At 48.4% G+C, this 22,143-nt stretch overlaps 1 protein-coding gene across 7 annotated transcripts in view; it reads right to left on the bottom strand.

Annotated features, from left to right (window-relative positions):
- The window catches only part of VPS13D (vacuolar protein sorting 13 homolog D), a 260,417-nt gene that overhangs the window by 53,471 nt on the left and 184,803 nt on the right, over positions 1 to 22,143 (bottom strand). The gene's annotated exons all lie outside the window — the stretch shown is intronic.

Here is a 22,143-nt window from a genome sequence, read left to right as displayed (position 1 = left end):
GCATAAAGAGGAAAGGATATCAAATATATAATTAACCTTCTCGGGAAGGATCTACCAAAACAAGTGGGTTAAGTGCCAGTGACCCAGGACTAACCTTTCAGAAAACTCACAGGAATGCTATTTAGACATAGAGCTCAGCGCAAAGATTCAAGGCGAACAGCCTGCCTTGAAGGCCGAGTACACTGGGCAGCCCGGCCTTCGGGGCGTGTTTCATACTGGTCTGGCGAGGGACATTTTTTGCACAGGTATGTCCTGGAAGCCACCAGGCCCGAGGCTTTGTGACACAAGGGACAGGAAAGGGGGAGTTCTGGGCCCAGAAGAGAGACTAGGGGAAGAACCAGCAACTCGAGGTAAAGCAATGGTTTCTGGAGCAAGAGAGGGGAACACACATTCCTTTCACTCAGCCTAAACGCTTTTACAATCCAGGGCAGTGATTACTGACCTTTCTGGAGATGCAGCCCCTATCATTATTTGCTTCAGGCCTTGCCTCCCCTGTCTCCCCGTGTCTAACTGGAGAGCTAAAGTTAATGAAAATTAATTTTCCAGCTGCCTTTAGGATGGAGACACCACGGGATGTTGCAAAGCCAGCACTGTGAATCAATAAATGGGGCTTTAGTCAGGGATCCTGTCTGAGAGCCATCGTGAGCCATGAGTTTGGGCATCTGACCAGACCGGATTCGAGTCCTGCCTCAACCACTCCCGTAGCTACAGAAGCCTGAGCAAGGTGCCCTCCTGCCGAGCCTCCCCGGTGGCATCTGCAGAGTGACGATGGTACCAACGCCTCTATGTGGCTGGAAGAATTAGTGACAGGGGCTCAGGGTATGGCATCCAGTCAGCATTCTTACTGTTATTATTAGTCAGCTACTAGTCCCAGCAGGAACATCCTGCACCATGAAGAAAGCCTTTCAAAGGTTTAGAATTATGGTCGTTTGCACTAGGCTTTAACATAAACAAAAACAACCCCCCCCCCCTTTCCAGCAGATAAACACCAGCCTCCAAAATGAGTTTCTGGAGTGGTACCATCTTTAAAATTAGAGTGCTGGATTTGGTGGTTTCCAAAATCCTTTCCAGCTCTGACAGTGTGTGATCTACGATCCAAGTTAGGACATCTTTATTAAGCACTTACTGTGGGCCTGGCCCAGATTTATGTACTGCTGGGGACACAAATACAGCCTTGGACCTATTCTCAAGGATGACAGTCTCGCTGGGAAGGTAACAACCCCATACGTGAGACGGACAGCAATGAGGGTCTGCAACACAAACCGAAACACTTGCAAATCGAGGGAGAAGAGGAAAATGTGACCCTTGTTTTAAGGGTAAAAAAAAAAACGGGAGTCCCTGCTACATTCTGGAACCATGTAGGCTGCCGGTGTGCTGGTGTTCTCCACTCAGGGTCTGGACAAAAACACTTTTCCCTGATGCCACAGAAGAGGTGAGGCAGCGGCCAGTGAAAGAGCCCTTCTCAGAAGCGCGATGTTTCCAGAGGCGCGTGTTCTGCCTGAAGAGTGCCCAGCGGCACCCACGCTCCTTCCGGGGTTTTGTCCGGGTCTCTCCCACTTCCTCAGACTCTCGTTTTCCTTGAAAAGAGGTCTGTCCTTGGAACAGATAAGGTCCTGACTACGGATTTCTGGCAGCTGACTAGGAAGAATTGAAAAATCCTATAATACTTTCTGCACCCCCCAAAGAAAATAGGATAGAATCCTCTAGGCAAACTGCCCACCACCACCCCCGCCCCCACCCACAACACGAGTTCAATACTCGAGGTTTGGGAGTGAGCTCGTGCCAAAAGCTTAACTGCCAAGTGATTCTGCTACTGCCCCTTCACTCCCCCAGCACTGATTGGACCCGGGTGTTCTCAGTATAAAAATACCACATCGACCACAGCAGGGATGGGGTAAGATGCCCTGAGAGATCACTCTTTCCTCTAAATGCTGGATTCTTCTGTGTGCTTCGTAGCTGTGGAAAGGTGCCCACACCTACTCAACTTACTTACCCTAGGACTTCTGTCTGAATTCCCACTTCTCTGTGGGTAAACAAATTATTCACGCAAGCCAACTGGACTTGTCTTTTGTCACTTGTGGGTCCACGTAAGGGACACAAAGATGTTATTAGCAGGAGACTATTACCAAAGACTTCATCCCTGTAACGGTGACTGACAACTCAGGAAATGGGAAGATGTTGACATCCATGATCCAGCCAAACCCGTACTGATTAGAGGTTAATCAGATTTTACGGGGAGAGACTCTTTATAAGAACTAATCTGAAACCAGTGAGTTGACGGGTGCCGTGGTCAAAGAGGCTGGGCCTTGGGCCAGTCCACCGGGCTTCTGAGTATGAATCCAGGGCACCAAAAGCTTGTGGCCTTCTCTCACTGTGGGAGCACTGAGTCATACTCAATTCCACCTCTCTCATTCCCCACCTCAGTGGGAAAATAAATCATACCCCGTATCTTATTTCTCCCTCAAAGACAGGGTAGGAACACGGGCTGGAGAGGGCGGGGATTCCAGTAAGCACTCTGTACGGTGCCCTCCAGCACTGGTCTTCTCTGAGGCTGGGAAGTGTTATTTCACCCGTGTCCTTGAGTTAGAACACAATCGTCAAAACACAGCCAGGGTGCCCATGACAGCCACGGTGTGCCGTGTGGCAGTGACTAGGCAGGACATCCGTTACCGCCCCACCCCCAGTTCTGCCTGTGTATTTTAAAAAGAAAAGCCAAATGCAATGAGACTCAAACTCACTTTGAAATCTCTTCAGAGCAGATGCTCTTGGGCATGCTCATGGATGTCAAAATGGGGAGTGAAGCTCGGAAGCAGAGATTCAGATAAGGGGAAAACTAATCTCAGAGGCAGCAGGGGAAAGGCTGAAAACCGTAAGGATATGAGCAAGCACAAAGCAGCGATGCACTGACCCACCAAGCAATCAAACATGTACAGAACACATGCTGTGCGCTAGGCTAGCACTTGAGAGTCCTCAATCAGAGATGGCTTCTGCCTCCTGCCTCCGAGGACCTCGGAAAAAACTTCACACCTGACTTTGGATTCTGTGGCACTGAATAGCCGTGAGATCATGGACAAGTAACTTCACCTCTGGGAGCCTGTGTCCTCATCTTCAAAATGGGAATGAGAATATCCACCCACGGGGAATGCCGGAAGGATTAGACAATATGCGTGAAGCACTGAGCACAGAACCTGATACATACAAGGCATCCAATGAAAACAGTACTGCATTATCTGAACTTCCATTTCTTCACCTGCAAAATGGAAATAATCAGGGGCGCCTGGGTGGCGCAGTCGGTTAAGTGTCCGACTTCAGCCAGGTCACGATCTCGCGGTCCGTGAGTTCGAGCCCCGCGTCGGGCTCTGGGCTGATGGCTCAGAGCCTGGAGCCTGTTTCCGATTCTGTGTCTCCCTCTCTCTCTGCCCCTCCCCTGTTCATGCTCTGTCTCTCTCTGTCCCAAAAATAAATAAACGTTGAAAAAAAAAATTAAAAAAAAAAAATGGAAATAATCAGGTCCCGTGGGGCTGTTGAGGGTTAAGCGAGATGGTGTGTATACGCAGGACTTGGCAGGTGCATCCCCGGAGAAGCGGAAGCTATGTGCCCAGGGGCAGAAAAGCCCGGGACAGACAGCATGGGCCAGGCTCGCACGCTGGGGAAGGACTAGCACTCAGAGGGAAATATGTAGACAATTTGTAACTCTCCTTGGTAAAAACGATACCTGGACACCAGAAGGAGCTTTGGGGGAGACGTAGGTCAATATAGCCCATTTTGTAGCGATATCAAGTCCACAGAAGACTAGAAAGTTTCCAAGGAACACAACGTCCTTCAGAAAACCTGCTCTTACACTTGCTAAAACAACACGGATTTTTGTCCTTTCTTTCACCGAAGGAAGCTTTAGCATACACCACGCTTGTGAATTCTGGCCACAGTCGGAAGTCCTTAATTTCTGGAAAGCCCTATCTTCAACCGGGGGGTAAAAAAATCTCAGAGGCGCTTCAAGATGCCAGTTCTACTGCATGGCTGACGTACCCAGTGTCAATACCCCACTGTCCAGAAAGAATCCCATTGTCCATAGAAATGGAGCCGCTACAAATTAGCCCGGGGTTTGGGGCCAGGCTCGGGACAGTTGGTTTTACAAAACTGAAATTCAAGTAGATGATGGAATAATGCAAGAGAAAAATTCACGCTGTGTCCCTCTGTTTGCTCCGATCAGTTTTCCTGACCCTTTTATGATATTCAGCAAGCATGGGATGCCAGAGATATTTGGCCAGTGTAACAGGAGCCTGGGCTTGAATCCCCCCCCCCCCCCCCCCCCCCGCTCCCCGCTTCTCTGGTGTTCTTCTTTCACAGTTATTTACCTAATGGAAATTTCCTCTTTAACGTCCTTGTTCCACCGAGTAATTGCTGGTGACAGTACCTTTCCCGTCACCAGGGCAAATGGTGGCCACAAATAGTGGCAAAGGGAGAGCAGGGCCGGGGCGTGGCCGTCTGAGGGGGTCTCGCGTCCTCCCACCCACAAAGGTGCTCGACTGCACGGCTCGGCCACCAGTGGCTGCGATTCCAGGCGGTGCCGTCAGCTCCGCTAAGCGGGGGCACGTCAACTCGCAAACGCAGCTGTACGCCCGGTGCCTGAGAGCACGGCCGATGTGCACGTGTGTCCTGGCGGCCGTGGCTCAACTCTCGAGCCTCAGTTTACCTAGCTGCAAAACACAAGACTCTCAGGGGAGCTCTAGCGCAGAATGCCTGGCACCGCGTCTGGCACAGGGCAGCGGGCCCCCGATTTTTACGAGTTTCTTTTTCTTAATTTTTTTTTTTTATTCATTTTTGAGAGAGACAGACAGAGACAGTATGGGTGAGGGGAGAGGCAGAGAGAGGGGGGAGAGAGAGAATGCCAAGCAGGCTTCTCGCCGTCAGCGCGGAGCCCGACGCGGGGCTCAAACTCCCGCAACCGCGAGATCATGACCTGATTTGAAACCAAGGGTCAGACGCTCCACTGACTGAGCCCCCCCAGGTGCCCCCGATTTTTACAGGTTTCTTACAAGTGGCACGGAGGCTTAAGCTCGAGAGTCCTTTCCGGCTCTGCTGGGACACCAGTCGAAAACGTGCTGCCAACCCCTCAAGTCCTCCACACGGAGGCGTCCCCACTTCACTCTCTCACCGTTACCATATCCACACTTAGAACCCATTCTCCGTGTGGGCGTTGCCTTGACATCGAAAACCCCTCTTGAGACCCTTGTGGCAAAGAGGCAAGAGTTAACGGGGAACAGGATCCAGCCAGCAACGGGGATCAATCGCTGACACGAGGCCAACCAAATGGCCAGACGGTGGAGGGTCAGGCCGGGACTGGGGAAGGGCATTAATAAAGAAACAAAGGAAAAAAGAAGGACATGGAACAAGTTGAGGTCTGGCAAGAAAGAGGCAATTTTGGACCCCGGATCTCTCTCCTCTCCACTAGAAGTGGGACAGGTTTGTCTGTTTTCAGTTCTGCTTGGTTATGATTACATATAGCCCTTAAGGCAAGGAGAGGAAGGAGGAAGAATCCAGCACAGAGACCCTGCATAAGAATAACAAAGACACTTTCTTAAAGCTAGGACTCACATTATACAGCAGTAACAGGCCCAAGCCAATGACCTTGCTTTTTTTTTTTTTTTTTTGTCTCTGGTGATGTACAAACCCTCTGACCCTGGGACCTACATACACCATGTTGCTATTTCATGGATAAACACTTATCAGGCAGCAGACACTCCTTCGCAGTTAAGAAACAAAGTTATCCAAAGCCACCCAGAATTATCTCGGCACACAAGGTCTCAACATAAGCAACAAAGTCAGACCTCAGGATTGTCCCAGTTCTTAACTAGCCCAAGACACATGCCTGCTGAACTGGCAAGTCTCCCTTGCTATTCTGCAACTCTGACCCGGTTTTGAACTCGGATGTTGTCTCAGATTAATCTAGAAGCTCAGAGTGGTTTGAGGCACTCTCCTGAAAGGATTGTGCCTTTTCTTCAAAAAGGATTGGCAGAGTTGGCTATAAGGCTTTAAAACCACAGCAGTAAGCAGAATACACAGGGGAATCAGGAAGACTGATGTTCAACAACAGACACGTGCCACGGCTTCCTCACATTCAATTTTCCCTGTTTTTTCCTATATCAGGTGTAAAGAATCATGTGGGCAGGATGAATCTTTAAACCCAGCTGCGGGATGGGGTGGGGTCCTACCTTCAGCCCGTCATAAGCTTTTCCCCAGAAGGGGAAATCACGTTGAGGGTGCCAGGCCTCTACTCGTCTACTGCTGAAAATCCCTCGAGGCCCACAGGAGAAGCCAGAAGGTGGGTTTCAGTAGAGCTGGTGCCAGTCAAGGAGAATAAGTCTTCCCACCCCATGAGAGACCTCCCATTTGCCATCGTAACAAGGCATAAATTGAAAAAATATGAATATGCCTAAATGGCCAGTTTCTCAGTACAGAACCAGGAGACAGATTATGTTATGGGGAAAAAAAAAAAAATCCCTCCAAGGGTCACACCATAATGGCTGACTTGGCCAGTAAATGATTTCAACTCTAGGGAAGCACACAGGCTTTGAAAAGCAAGGCAGGCATCCTGGTCCCAACTCTGTCACTAGCAATCAGCGAGGTCAACATGAGCAAAGCACAGTCTTCAGGGATCGGTATCTTCACCTATAAAACAGGAAGAACACTACCCACAGAGTCGCTGGAGGAATCCCAAGAGACCTTGGTTTTAAAAGGACTTGGGGGGGGGGGTGGGCGGAACAACACGAAGCGATGTGTAAATGCCAACGGTTATTACCGCAAATCCTTTTCTTTCTTCTAAGGACAGCACTGCTCCCCCTTCCTCCCTGACTGAATCCTGCATATCTCATCCTGTAATACAGGAATCACCTTATACCCGTTCTGGAACAAAGGAAAGCATAAAGAAGTCAATTATACGTAGATCGAAATCTCAAAATACAGAAACTAGAAATGGAATGGAACATTTCACAATAGAAAAGAAGCTCGAGCTTATCTCATTTCTAGTCACAAGGATTTCAATCTTGTACTTGGTATTTCAAATAAATAGATATATTCTCTTTAATGCCAAAAGCCTGGGAAGGAAGGGGATGGATGACCCCGTAAAGAATAATCAGAGATGCTAGGCACTATTGTAAACTGGGCTTCTTACTGACAAAGTCAGATACATTTCAAGGGTTTGACATAGCTTGATGAGGTTTTGTTTTGTTTTTTTAAAGAAAATGGTCTCCACCTGGTTTCTTCATATAAATGAAGTTTTATTTATTTTTTATTTTATTTTTTGAGAGAGAGAGAGAGCACGCATACACACACACAGCAGGGAAGGGGCAAAGGGAGACAGAAGGAGAGAATCTTAAGCAGGCTCCACACTCAGCGTGCAGCCGGACAACGCGGGGCTCGAGGTCACAACCGTGAGACCGTGACCTGAGCCAAAATCAAGAGTCAGATGCTTAACCGACTGAGCCACCCAGGCGCCTCTAAATAAGTAAAGCTTTAAATGAGTAGGCAGAATAAAGACCGTAGTGTAACTTCTGGAATTGTAAACATGAACCAACACTGTTTACTAATGTATCAGGCATCGTTCTAAGGGCTGGCCGTCTTTGAAATCATTTGTTAGTTTAATCCATAGGACAACCCTATGAGGTAGGCCCTGTTATTATCCCCATTGGACAGATGAAACTGGAAAGACCATGATCACCTCCAACAAAAGTCTACTAAGAATCTACCTATATTTGACACTGGGTCATCTACGGAGGGAATCCAACCATGATTTTTGTTATTCCCTCCATGGAAAATTCCTTCCTGAATGCCAGTGAAAATCGCATACAGATGCCAAGTAGACATGTTTCCTTTCCTAAGCAATGGTGGCGACAAATGAAGGAAGCTAAGAGAAGCATAGAAATGATAAAGTTTCTGAAAAATTACATGCACATCCCTGAACAAGAAAGAGAGTCAGGCTCCAATCCCCTTCCTTCATCAACACCCTACCCCCTCCCATCACCCATTTTTTTGCCTTATGCCATGTAGCCTACTTCCTCCTTTCCCCAAAGTCATCACTATCACATCTGAAATGGGCCCCAGAGAAGGATGAAGTTCTGGAGACGTCCATTACATGGATCATGTGACCCCACATTAGGTCACAGTACTAGTGGGCGCCATTTACGGCTGGGAAGAAAGATGGACGCCAAGCTAGGGTGAGGGTCGGGACCAGTGATTTCGAGAGCCCCTGCTTGCACAGAAAAGGTCTGCTCTTCCATCCCAGCTTCTTACAGAAGGATTTGCGGAAGGGGAGCTCAAAGATTTGCTTTGTCACAGCTGGTCTGGTCAAGCAGATCTAACTACAGACAAAGACCACTGCTCCGGCAAGGGCGTTCTATGTACCAGTGAGTGACACATATGGAGATACAGATTCAAGGGGGAGGGGATGAAGGCAAAAGAGAGCTGCGGGGAGAGAATGAGCGTGAGCCAGCCACACTCCTGGGTAAGAAAGGATCCTGCAATCCTGTGTGTCCCATTCGGCCTCCACTCCTCTAGTCTGTGCAGCTCCAACGTTACTCCTGACAGCCCCACTTGTCGGAGAGTGTGTCACAGAGAACCCACAGTGGAAGCTAAGGGGCTGTTTTTTTTTTTTTTTCAACGTTTTTTTTTTTTATTTATTTTTGGGACAGAGAGAGACAGAGCATGAACGGGGGAGGGGCAGAGAGAGAGGGAGACACAGAATCGGAAGCAGGCTCCAGGCTCTGAGCCATCAGCCCAGAGCCTGATGCGGGGCTCGAACTCACGGACCGCGAGATCGTGACCTGGCTGAAGTCGGACACTTAACCGACTGCGCCACCCAGGCGCCCCTAAGGGGCTGTTTTTTACGACTACTCGACATTTTATGGGGGTGGGTGGGGTAGAGTCTGCACTGGGGACAACCAGACATTCAAAAGCCAACACCTCAAGGTGTTCAGGAAGTTGTTCATTAGCAAGCGTGATGAACGTGACAGAAGACACCACATTCGGAACTGGTGTTTGGCACCTGGAAGAACAAGAGAAGGTGAACCTCTCTTTCTGGGGTTATGATAAGAAGGGGAAGCAGCTCAGCTCCTAAGGCACTTACGTTAAGCCCTCCCTCATTTCTCCTGAGACATGGCTTGTTCCCCAGCTCCAAGGAAAGGGCAAAAGAAGGTTCTTTGAGGAATGGCCTCAAATGTTCCCAACCCTTCAGATGGGCTAAGATAAAAATAAAATGGCAGTTTAGCTATTTCCCAACAGCTCCGAAGAAACCTCCGCTCCTTGTCTGTCGCCTGAACTCCTTGGTGGCCTTTGAGGACGAGGCGTTCTTGCCTTTGCTATCTTTCAGCCCCACAAAGGCTGAGTTGGGGGTGGACATTCAGAATTCACAGCCATCTACTTCCTGTAGACCTAGGGTTTTTCAAGCCTGCTGCATTAGCTGCTTCCAGGTTTACAGATTTCAGGCCTAAAAAACAAGTCTTGGAATGAGGAAGAAAAGCCAATCCACTTAAGTTAACAGTGAAAAAGGGAATGTGATCAGGGAGGCTTCAAAAGTACTAGTACCTTTTACTATATTCTACTCGATAACATCCTATTATTCTAGTCTATCGTTTACACTGAATGGTAGGTTCTGGGATTCGTTTGTCCTTTAAACTGTACATATACCATATGACACTCTATTGATGGGCTCTTCCATGATTTAAAAATTATTTATCGAATTAAAAAATGTTTATGGAACTTGTTTTCTAAATATGTGACCAAAGGCAGAATTCATTTTTAAAAATAAAAATTAGCTTTATGAAAATCATGCCTGTGTGTGAAATGCCACCATATTCAAAAACATCATGAACAGAACATTTTGTAAACTTTGGCAAGCAGGCAGGAAAAGAGGAAAAAACGGAAGCCCACAAATAACCTAAGGAAAACAATGAAAGATAACTTGGATGGCCATCTCTTAAGAACCTTGCAGAAAACTCCTCACTGCAATGGTGGAGACAAAAGCCAACTGCATAAAGGTCCTTTCTCTATTCAATACCTTCCTTCCTCCCATAAGAACAAGGGAAATCTTGGGGCGCCTGGCTGGCTCAGTCGGTTAAGTGTCTGACTTTGGCTCAGGTCATGATCTTGCAGTTTGAGTTCAAGACCCACGTCGGGCTCTGTGCTGACAGCTCGGAGCCTGGAGCTGCTTCGGATTCTGTGTCTCCCTCTCTCTCTGCCCCTCCCCTGCTCATGCTCTGTCTATCTCTCTCTCAAAAATAAACAAACATTAAAAAAAGAAAAGAAAAAAAAAAAGAAAATCCTCCATTCAGACACGGGGTAACAAGTCTTGTCATGTGACTTTAGTTTCCTCTCTTAGGTTAGAGCCACAATGTCCAACAAGGTGACCACGTGTCATAGGAAGCATTTAATATGTGGTAGGACAAATTAAGACATGCTGTAATGCAGCTCCATGCTAATGACAGGGAGCCTGCTTGGGATTCTCTCTCTCTCCGTCTCTCCCTCTCTGCCCTTCCCCCACTTGCGCATAAGCGGCTCACACGCATGCCTGCACGCGCTCTCCCCCCCCCCAAAAAAAAGTAAATAAACAAATTTTTAAAAAAGACAGGCTGTAAATATACAATACATACTGGACTTCAAAGACGAGGTGAAAAAATAATGTAAAACATCTCAATTATTCTTACATACTGATTACAAATTGAAATGAGAATATTTTGGATATTATGGGTAAAGTAAAAATAGTAAAAATCATTTATGCTTTTTACTTTTTTAAAAATTCTACTAGAAAAATCTTAAATTATACAAATTATGTGGCTCATATTATATTTTTATTGGACAGTGCTGGTTTAGAGGTCTGACTCTAAAAATTTTAAGGACACAGCTTATTAAACTAAAAATTAAACTCAGAAGGTACCCGAGTCTCCAATTTCAGTCCATTTCTTCCACTCAGACTTTATCTCTAGGTAACCAAGAGTATCTTACAAATGGCTGCTATTCACCTAAGCAAAGAACAATAGTCAGAAGGCAGTGGTTTGGATTTAGGGAGAAAAAACTGTGATTACTCAAGATGGAAATACAGAAGGAAGGTCTCATGTCTCCAATCTTCCTGGCCTCTTCCTCTCAGACTGACAAATATAATGGAATCTGTTCTATCTGAAAAAGGCCTTCCTCAGGGCGCGTGGATGGCTCAGTGAGTTAAGCGTCTGACTCTGGATTTTGGCTCAGGTCATGAACTCACAGTTGTGAGATCGAACCCCACATCCCCATGTCGGGCCCTGTGCTGAGCATGGAGCCTGCTTGAGATTCTCTCCGTTTCCCCCTCTGCCCCTCCCCAGCTCGCACATGCACATGTACTCTCTCTGTAAAATAAACAAAAAAAGGGCCTTTTTTTTTTTTTTTTTTTTTTTTAAAGCTCCCTGCCATTCGAGCTGTCACTCGCTCCGTTTCCCCCTCTGTGGCTGTATCTTTCACAAGAATGTTCTAAACTCACTGCTGCCACTGTCTATTTCTTCTATTAACTGAAGGTTCTGAAGGCATGTGCCTAGAGCAAATAATACAAGACAGGCAAGACAGGGATGAAAACACGTAATGGTGTCTGTCTCTCAATATCCTTGAAGTTCAGACAAAGCTGGAAACAGAGGGAAACAAATTTGGTAGCCGTTAAAGACTGGTTTCTTAGCACCTCGCTCAGAGATGCAGGATCCCAGGCATCATTTGTTCCTGGGCTACAGGTGTAAAGCCTAAGGGTGTATCCAACAGGCAGCATCTAGGGAAGAAAACAAAAGCCATCTCAAGTCCAAGGCAAAGGCAGGAGACAAGACAGAAAGAATTCCCTGAGATGGATGGGAGAGCTATCATTTTTTTTTTTTTTTTTGCATAGGGTGCCTGTGGCTTTGCTGATGGGCAGGAAGGGGTCTCTCAGGGGATCTCAGACCATAACGACTTCTGTTAAGTCTACCTAAGGGCCAGGGAGAGGGGAAAACAGGAATTCATTGCCTTGGATGTTTCTTAATCTTCAGATAAGTGCCACAACTTCCTGTTAGTCAAAGAGGAGCCCACGATGCACTTAAAATGAACTTCAAAGAACAAGATGAGAATGTGAAACTGGGAGATGTTCCCTTTAAAAACTACCTCGCTCTAGGGATTCAGTGATGGTGGCCCTTTAAGTTCGAAGGGGGTGGGGGGCGGGGTGAAGCTTGTTGAAGGCACGCCCAGTGCTGCGCCTGTCTTGTCCACCTTTGCATCCCCAGAGCTATGGACAGAGCCTGGCGTGGGGTGTGGATGTACATGTGACAGTGTCAACTCTGGAACGGACAGGTGCTGGTGCCCACAGCGAGCCCAGAATGAACCCAGAGTCGCTTTGGGAAGCAATGACCAAAAAGATTCCGCCATTTGACTTGAAAGTCTGTCTTTCTAAAAATGGGCTTCTTCATGTATGCAAATACATTTTCTTATGTTGAGGGGCATCTGGTTTTGGACCTTGATGGTACTTGTCTATTCTGCATATTAAGCTCCAGATGACACTGAGGAGACGAAGAGATTCTAGCCAAGTATTCTCTCTAAGGCATTTTACTGGGAGGCAGAGATCCCCCTAGGGAAACAGCACAGGAAAGTGGAAATCGCAGCAGGTCTGGAGTCGTACCTCTGGGTTCAAATTCCGCCTTCACTTATTGGCTCTGTGATCTTGGGCAACTTCTTGGAGACCTGGTCCCTTACCCACAAACTGAGATAATGCCCGACTCCCAGGGTCTGTCGGCTCCTTTCCTCTCTTCCCTTCTATACACATACACATACTGATAGTCAACAGTGTGCCAGGGCTGGCCGTTCTAAAGGCTGGTGACACAGCAGTGGATAACACAGACAGAACTTTTATCCCTTATAGGATTTACATGCAAATTGCATAGACAATCACATAAGTAAATAAAATGAAAGTGATAATAGATGTTAAGTAAGAAATGAAGCAGGTAAGGAGGATAAGAGATGGTGTTAGAAGGCAGGAGGTGCAATTTTAGGGGGAGGAGGCGGCACCAGGAAGAGCTTCGGTGACAAAGTAACGATTGGACAAAGAACATACAGGTGAAAACCATGGGGTTATGGAACCTTCCAGGAAGAAAGAACTGCTAGGGCAGAGATCCCAAGGCAGTGGTTCTGAGGCAGGCAGTTGAGAGACGGCTGGAAGGTCCAATGACGGGCTGAGTGAGGTGGAGGGAGGCGAGGGGTACAAGATGAGTTTAGCAAAGGACGGGACAGGCTGCAAGTGCCTAAGAAACCACGTGCAGATCTTAATTTTCTACGCGGACTGGAACGGGAGGGGTCTGAGCTGAGGAATGACACGATCTGAGCTGAGCTTCGATGTGTATGGTAGCTCCAGCTGCCGCCTGAAGAACAGATGTGAAGGGGGGAGGCAGGAGGGAGGCAGGGGGGGAGGCTGTGGTACAGCTGAGTGGGCCTGTGGACGCCCCTGAGACGTGGTATGACGGGAGTCAAGGATGACCCCAACGTATGAGCTGAGCAGCTGAAAGAAAGGAAAAAGAATGGCATAAAGTGCCCAGCACATGGGGAGTGATCAAGTATTAGTTCCTCTTTATACGTAAAAACTCTCGGTGCTGATTCCCAGCAAAGGTGTCCAAGATGGAGTCAGCTAGGCCACACTGAAGCTAGGAAAGATCTGGAGGGAGAAAAGGCAAACAAGAGAATACTCAGCAGTTGGCTCTACTGTGCAAACATCCCGACAGTGATTAACCTCCGTGAGAAGAAGGCACACCTCTCACTCCAAAATTATTCATCTGTGAGAGATGAGGGGATGAGAGGCCAACCCCCACATGGTCAGTGAGTACAGAACCACGTTTTCCTTCCTGAGCAGAAGAGGACCCATGGAAGGGCGCCTGGGTGGCTCAGTCGGTTGGGCATCTGACTCTTCGTGTCTGACTCTTGATTCCAGCTCAGGTCATGATCTCACTGTTCATCGGGCTCTATGCTGACAGTGTGGAGCCTGCTTGGGATTCCCCCCTCCTCCTCTCTCTACCTCTCCCCTGCTTTCATGCTCTCTCTAAAAATAATAAACATTAAAAAAAAAATGACCCATGGAAAAGAGCAATAAATCATGTGCTGAGAACCCAACAGAAATGTAAAGAAACAGCAAATTTTGTGTTCTGTGCATACATCTCCAGATCCTATACAAGTGACTCGGTCTACCCAGTCTAGGACACAGGCGGCAACCACAGATGCTGAAGTTCGGGGTGATGGAGGTGGGGAAGCAAGGACCGGAGAGCCTACTCCTGAGGGACATCTGTCAGGTTTTACTACTCAAGGAGCCTCTTCTTCATCTCGTTTGTCAAGGAGCCCAACCCAAGTTTGGTCTTGAGACTCACAGGACCCAGGACCCAATCCTTCTCCCCACCCAAGAGCTGGGGCAGCCCCCAGCCCACCCTGCAATTTCGAGCACGAGGCTCAAGTTCCAAGAAGTCACTGGGAGCCCTAGGTAGCCTTGGCCCAAATACTGGCAACGAGACAGCAGCTGTTTCTCCACCAAGATAAATGTCCCCTCTGAATCTGTACATGAAAAACTAAGATTCCAAATACAAATGGACACTGTTACCTGCCTTGAGTGGACACAGGAAAGAAGGGATTTCCAGAGAAAAATCTGACTGGAGAGAATGAGGCAAGAGAGGGTGGAGGGTAGAAAGGTCACGGAACACATTCTAGTACAGAATGTGCTCTTCCCTCTCAAATTTAGGTCAGATCTAGTTTAGCCATAAAGGACATGGCGGAACAGCAGAAAAGACCGATCAAATGAGGCCCGATAAATTGATTTCCCCATGAAAAAAATTAATTCGTGGTTTGGGGATCGATGGCAAACATTCCATCTGTGGAGCTCCAAATTAGGCAGAAAAGCCCGGCTGAAGAACAAGGCCACAGCCTCCTTCCCGCCTTTCTGGTCCAGTTGTTTTAGGCGAGTCCCAACCCAGGACTTGGGAGTGTGTTTGCTCTGGGCTTTGGGGAGGGTGATTTTCTGCTGTGTGTAGATGCAGATATCAGGTTAATTGGAAATGCCAGATGCCAGAAAGAACAGTTGGGGTGGATTTGCAATCTACCTGCTGTGAACAGGCCGTGATTTGGTTTGGGCTCTAATTATATAAGAGCCAGTTAGGTTTGTTTTTTCCGGAGGGCGTGGGGACTGTTGATGGTTTTGGCCCCCTCTGTGAAAGATGGAACTGTTCTACCACATATATAAAATACTTGCAAAACAGTTAACATTTTATATGTGCAGATTCTGGGCAAATCATGACATCACCAGACTTAAAAAGTGAAAAATTCCGTTACGTCTCTTCCCCTTGGAATTCCCTTAGAGCTGGTAAGTGGGGGGAGGCGAGAGAGGAAGGGAAACATAAGGATTTGAAATGGCGGGCCAGTCTTCTCCTCAAGAGACCCGCTGACCACGAGGCACGCCTTGCCGTCCCCGTGGCCCACTGCCTAGGTGCTGGTACTCCTAAGCCACCTCCCCTCGTGCTTCACATCCCCGAGCAAGCCTTGTTTGGGTTGCCCCATGTGTGCCCCTTGAGGCCTGCCTCCCCCCCCCCACTTCCTGTCGACATGGCCAACATCTCCTTGAACTTCAAGATTTGGCACCGGCATTCCATGCTTCGTGTAGGCCTTCCCTGCCTGGGGTTGAAAGGTTCAGCCCCTCCTTTACTACCCCGCCGGACCTGCGCAGACTTCCGTCCCAGCACCCACAATGCTCCCCGCACACATGCGTTTACAGGACCTTCTCCTGTGCCGGACTGGGACCCTGAGCAGGGAGCACCTGCGTTGTATTCCTGTTGGTTTCCGCTGTGCCTAGGACAGAGCCTGGCATTTTCAGTGGCCCACATCCAGTTGTAAACTTGTTGTTTAGACACAAGAAAGAACAGATTTGTTAATGTGAGGTTATTTATAACTTCCTACGTAGTCAGTTCTGCTCATGGAGCCAGAACCAAGTTGAAATGCCTTCACTGGGCATCTCAAGCCGACAGACTTCAAGCATTCCCTGGTTCTCAGCCACATGCTTTGGCTTGGATGGGGAGGCGTCTTCAAAAGAGCTAATTATACAACAGAGGGCACTACAGGAAAGGACTTGAAACTCTGACTCCAATTCTCTGCTCCCCCCGCCCCTCCTTGAGAATGCAGCCTTACATGGTTAATTCTGATCCTGCAGAAGGGGTCCACCAGCGAGGCCCATTAGACAGGGTCCAGCGTTTGCAAGGGGCAACGTCAAGAATGCGGGATCTGAGTCAGAGAACCTGAGCCCTTACTCTGGCTCTCTCTTCACAGCCTCGGGCGAGTTGCTTAATTTCTCTGAGCCCCCCTGTCCTCACATATGAACTGGGACTAGCACCGCACGGGGTCACTGTGAGGATGAATAGTACCTTGCACACAGTCAGCGAAGCAGTCAGTAAATGTTAGTAACATTTTTAAAGCTACCCATCCGGCTACTAGCTTAAATTCAAAATTCCCTTCAACTGTGTAAATCAGCACACAGCCCTACCCAGGAAAAGAGAAGGGTAATTCACATGTTAAACACCAGTAGAAAGAATCCACTGTCATACCTCCCATGGTCAGGCTAATGACTCCTCCGTGGCTCCCTCTCTCACAAATCACATGACAGTGAACAAGCACCCTGGACGGTCAGTTTTGGGAACAGATTATGTGAGACAAAGGCAAGGAAATACAAAATTAACATCGTGGTTACTCCTTATCAGAACACAGACAAAGCCAGATACGCCAGCAGTCCAGAAATGAAGGAAACGGGCTGTTGGCTTTTGATTGGAATTTCCTAGGATTGTTACCATGTAGTACAAGATTGATCTAAATGTTTCTTTGACACGGTCAAGCTTATGTGAACTGTATCAGAAATAATACAATGAAGGCTTGGGTTTGTGCTGGAACAACACGGCTTTCAAGAAAAGTATCATTACCAGGCTGGTGAAGAAAACAGCACAGACTTCAAAGTACCCAGGTCTATAAATAAGTTCATTTTACTGCTTGGGGGGAGGGGGCGATAGAGAGGCTAAATCAACAAACAGAAGAGCAAGCAAATCAAACATTGTCAGGTGACGTTTTCCGTAAGTCAGTTTAACTGTAAAATGAATTACTGTGCTCTAGTCTTCACAGCATTCTCAAGATCGTGCATGCCCTGTCGCTGCAAACCATAACGCCACACGGCCATCATCTCAGCGACTCTATTGTAAGAGCGCTTACTGTATAGAAATCGATTCCGTCCTCTCAGCAGCGCCCCCTACAGCCGGCAAGTGGCTTTTCCAAGCAGATGGGGGAAAGCTAGAGCACACGCAAGCTGAAACTTACCACCCAGATGTGTCAAACCCGGGAAGAGGGCAAAATTCAAGCAGTCCACCTACAATATTTCAAGAACAGATGCCTCCTTGGAAAATGAGGCAAAACAGGTCTTTAAAGGTTTATGTAATTCTATACAAATAGCAACTAAAACTGATACAGTATAAGGCGGAATGAATGACGGCTTAAGACTAGAAATAACCAAATGTTCAGACTCTTTAATTTTGCTTTTCTCGTGTTTTGAGGGATAAAAGAGAGGAATAAAGAATGTGCTAGAAATTTGGGGAATGCACTCCAAACCTCTCCCCTCACCCCTCCTACACACACAGACGCACACAGACACACACACACACACACACACACACACACACACACACACACGCACTTTCTACTCCTCTTTGTAAAAGGCCTTTAATTAGCTCACATCCTATCCCGCCCCGGCTCCCTGATACACTCTGACACCAGCCTGCTGGCCGGGCAGTGGGCTCTAAGTGCAGCCCGGGGAGCGGGGAGCGGGCTCCCAGCGGACCCCCTGCCGCTCTTATCTCCGCAGATGCCTGAGGAGTTTGGTATCCCCCTCCCGGCCCTCCTGGGAAGCCGCCCAGCAGGTGCCCATTGGCAACAGTTTTGTGTTACAGGCCTGAATGAATGATCCCCGCAGGAGCTGCCGACTGTTTTCACAGACACAGAAGGCAGTCAAAAGTCCACCGCGTGAACTTGGGATGACCCCAGCTGCAGAGTCACTGGCGGGTTCATCGGGAGGGCAGGCACGCTTTATTAAACAACTAATACTCTTCACAGATAACTTTCCGAAAAAGCAAAAGTGTTAACTCTTTGCGATCTTGCTCCTTGCTCCGACAAGCAAGTGGAGGGGCTCCCCTGTGTGACTGAGGGTTTGAACCCAGAGGAAGATTTTAAGACAGAAAGAAGGTGGTTACGTGGGGGCCTGGAGAAGGGTCAGGACTCAGCCACCATTTGGCCCGCTGTTTTGTTAAAGCGTTCCAGATTAAAGTAAAAGGCAAAAAGTGCCCGTTTCAGGCCCCTACTTCGGTTAGGACAGTGACAGCCCAGTGACAGGCGACCCCACCACCACGCCAGCAGAGGGGGCATCCAGATCCCCCCCCCCCCCCCCCGGCTCACTTGGCCGGACGGGAGACAGGACAGTGACCAGGCTGTGCAGAAGGCAAAGTGCAAACTCCTAGCACCCATGGGGCTCAGCGCAGGAGTCATTCTGTTCACGGCAGCCAGAGCAGCAGTTTGTCCCTCGTCCAAGGAGGGTTCAGAAAAGGCACACATTTCAGATCAAAGTGTTCTTGTAATCAAGTTCTTTCAGGCTTGCTGGGCAGCGGGCAACTGAACACGGTCCTATTTGCAGCATTCTGCGAGAGGAAGGGGAGCAGCCGTTTCTCCGCTTGGTTAGAATCCACGCCGAACGTTCTCTTTTCCCCTTTCCTTTCCCCTCCCTGTCTCCTAACTCACATGGACTTCAGGAGAAGCCTGGTGACAGCAATCGTAATCAACAACATGCTGATAAACTATAAACATTTGGAGAAAGTTCAAAAAATACGTTTTAACCAACAAAGTTCCGTGAACCGTGGCATCAACCGAAGGCCACGTGCCTAGCAAGAGTTTTCTGTTGAGCTCATCTTACCAGCCGCTCCCTAACTTTAGCTGTGCTGGGGGCTCCCTCTCTGTGTCTTGGGCGGGGGGCGGGGGGGCGCGCTCTCTCATTTTGCTTCCAGGTGAGGTGTAGTTCTGCCTGGGTTTGCTTGCTGTTTGAGCCACTGCTGAAGGACCAGTGACTTGAGGCACTTCGAAGGAGCCGTACTTCCCTCCTGCCTCGGGTGGGCTGACCTTTCTGCGGAAGATTGGTTCAGCCTATCAAGCCCTGGAGAGCTTTCTGCATACCCTGCACAGTGCTTGGGGTTAAAACTACTGAGATGAATAGGATTTGGTCTCTGGTCTTCAAGGAGCTCAGTCTAGCGTGGAGACAAGGTGTATCACACAGACCTAGAATCAACATCAAGAATGCTGAGAAAATGTACCCAAGGTCAGGGCCCTGGGCCCACTACTGTTTCCTCCTTCACTACTAGAAGGACAAGAAGCAGATACCCACAACCTGCTGACCCCCATCTCAAAGACAATGCCAAGATTTGCAGCCAAGAAGCCCTGAGTCGTAGAGTGGGCCCAGCGGCTAACTGGCTGTGAGAACCCTACTGGGGCTCAGTTTCTCCAACTGCAATTTGAGAGGGTGAAAAGCTGCCCTTCAAATTCTCTCCCAGATCTGTGTTCTAGGAGTGTCCATGAACGTCTCAGAGACTGTGTGCAGGGTTTGAACCTGGGAGGAGCTGGCTTGGTGGCATTCAGCTGCAAAGAGTGACAAGAATTGCAAGATCTCTCTCAGGAGGAACACAAGCTGGGGTTCGGTGGGAAGGGAGAAGTTAGAGAGCGAAGACACTGCATAGAGTATCACCAAAACGAGTCTTCTGAGAGAGCTCAATTTTTTTTTTTTTTTTTTTTGGTAAATCTGCAGTTGGATACTGTTTACTCTTGAGTTTTCTCTCTTATAGAGAAACAAGTGGCAAACTGTTCCTCACGTTCAGTCCCAAGAATACTTCTCTCTCCACGGAACTTATTCCTTGGGGCACCTCAGTTTGCCTTGGCGGTGGTTTTTAAATAGCGGACGGCAGCGAACCTATAAACTCTCCTTGCTGATGCCGTCGGACATACAATCAAGCAGGTGTGTAGCAGGCAGGGAGAAGCAGGCGGATGAGGTCTGTCTGGCTTTGCCCTTTTGCTCGTTTCTCAGCGATTCTGCGGCTGGAGATGTGCACGTCCGATGGAGTCCAGAGCCAGCCGCTCACACACCGTAGCGCGGGTGCCGTGAAAGCGAAGCCCTCTCTTGCAACGTAAGACTAGCTCGCAGCCACCTCCTAGTGTCCCCAAGCCCCCCACCCCCCCGCCCCCGGCTCCCCCTCCGCTGGGAAGACAGTCTGGCGGGAAAAGCGGTGGGCTTACAGTCGTGAGGCCCGGTATCAGCGCTGACTGCGTGACTCTGGCAAAACCACTTAACTCGTGTGACTGAGTTTCCCATCACGGAAAGGGACGTGATCGTCGCACCTGCCCTGCTGGCCCCGGTGGGACGCTGCGAGGTTCAATTACCTCACAGACACGAAAGTGCTTTAATTCCTGAGGAGGAGACGGTGCCTTCTGGGGCAGCGATGTGGTCTGCGGGAAAGAGCCTGGGCCGTTAAGGAGCCCCGGGTCCTCGTCATCTTCTGCAAGCTCCCTGTCCCTCCAGGAGCCCAGTACTTTCTCTGTGACTTGATTTCTTCTTCTGTCAAGTGTAAATAATGCCTGCATTCTTTAGTGTATGTCTGACTTTGTGAAAACCAAATAACGGCAAGAGTATGTTACAAAGGTGACGTCTCCGTAAAAGTACAAGGAGCTATTTGTTAGAAGCTCTTCTTTTTGAACTAACCTTGGCACCACCGTCCCTGCCAATTTTCACATTACCAACAAAGAAAATATAACCCCACCGGCCATAATATCCTGCTTTGAAACATCTGTAGGCAACAAAGCTGAAACAACGGACTGTTTTCGGAATTATGTTCTGCTTAATTTTCCTTCCAGTGAAAACACTGAAAGCGACTGCCTCCAAACCAATGTGTTGTTATATAAATTCAATAGCCTGCAGGAAATGTTTACTTAAACATCTTCCTCTAATAAGGCAAACAGATATGTCCCATAAGTATTATTAATTCATTAGATTAAGAGGGACTAGGTTTCCCCCTCTTTCCCCTTTAACCGTCTCCCAAGGCTTCCTGATACCTTCAGCAGAGCCTGAGCCGGATCCTATAATGTGTGCCTGGCCTCGTTCGATCCCGGTCAATGTCCTAGATGCTGAGTGACAGGGAAGGGGGAGGTGAAACAGGACCCCTTGGGGTGCCTGGATGGCTCAGTCGGTTGGGCGACCGACTTCGGCTCAGGTCGTGATCTGGCGGTTTGTGAGTTCGAGCCCCGCGTCGGGCTCTGTGCTGACAGCTCGGAGCCTGGAGCCTGCTTCGGATTCTGTGTCTCCCTCTCTCCTCTCCCTACCCCTCCCCTGCTCACGCTCTGTGTCTCTCTGTCTCTCAATAATAAATAAACAATAAAGAAAAAAAAAAAAGAAAGAAACAGGACCCTGAAAATCAACAGCCTTTTCCTCTTGGGTGTTTCTACACATACAGCACGATTCTGGATCTCAGTCGGCTTCAGATGTGTTTGGGAAAAAAGTCACACATAAACTTTTAAAGCTGTAAAATAGTTAGACAACACAAAAAATCCAGCAGGCATTTCACTTATTTAATGACTACGTGTTGAAGGAATACCATGGGAAAATGCTGACGGACAGCCCTAGACAGAGGAGAACACACATGGATTCGGCCTGGATCACCACCATTTTCCTACAACAAAGATTCACGGCTAGTCGCTGGGGAAACTGGCAAAAAAAGCCAAAAACCGAAACCAAAAAACAGTCGACAACAAATAAGATCTTTGCCTTCCAGGAGCTTTAAGTCTACTCCGGGACGCACGGGAGCACACAGACAGTTGCTTCGCGATGGTGCTCAAGCCCACCTCACCCTCGAAGAATAGTGTTCCTGTGCCTCGGCCCCCACAGCACATACCCGTGGAAATGCAAGTGGTTTGCACGGATCCCAGCTGCAAATACTCACTCTCCCTATTCTTGTCTGCCTTACCTGTTCCATATGCTTCGAAAAACCCCACATTTTTGTAAGTCTCCTGCTCCAGCACCTAGCA

Source organism: Puma concolor, chromosome C1, assembly GCF_028749965.1.
Source record: "Puma concolor isolate L17-30 chromosome C1, mPumCon1.1.hap2, whole genome shotgun sequence".
NCBI classification, from domain to species: Eukaryota; Metazoa; Chordata; class Mammalia; order Carnivora; family Felidae; genus Puma; species Puma concolor.
The sequence above is the reverse complement of the archived record's forward strand: the minus strand, read 5'-3'. Positions and strand labels throughout refer to the sequence as shown.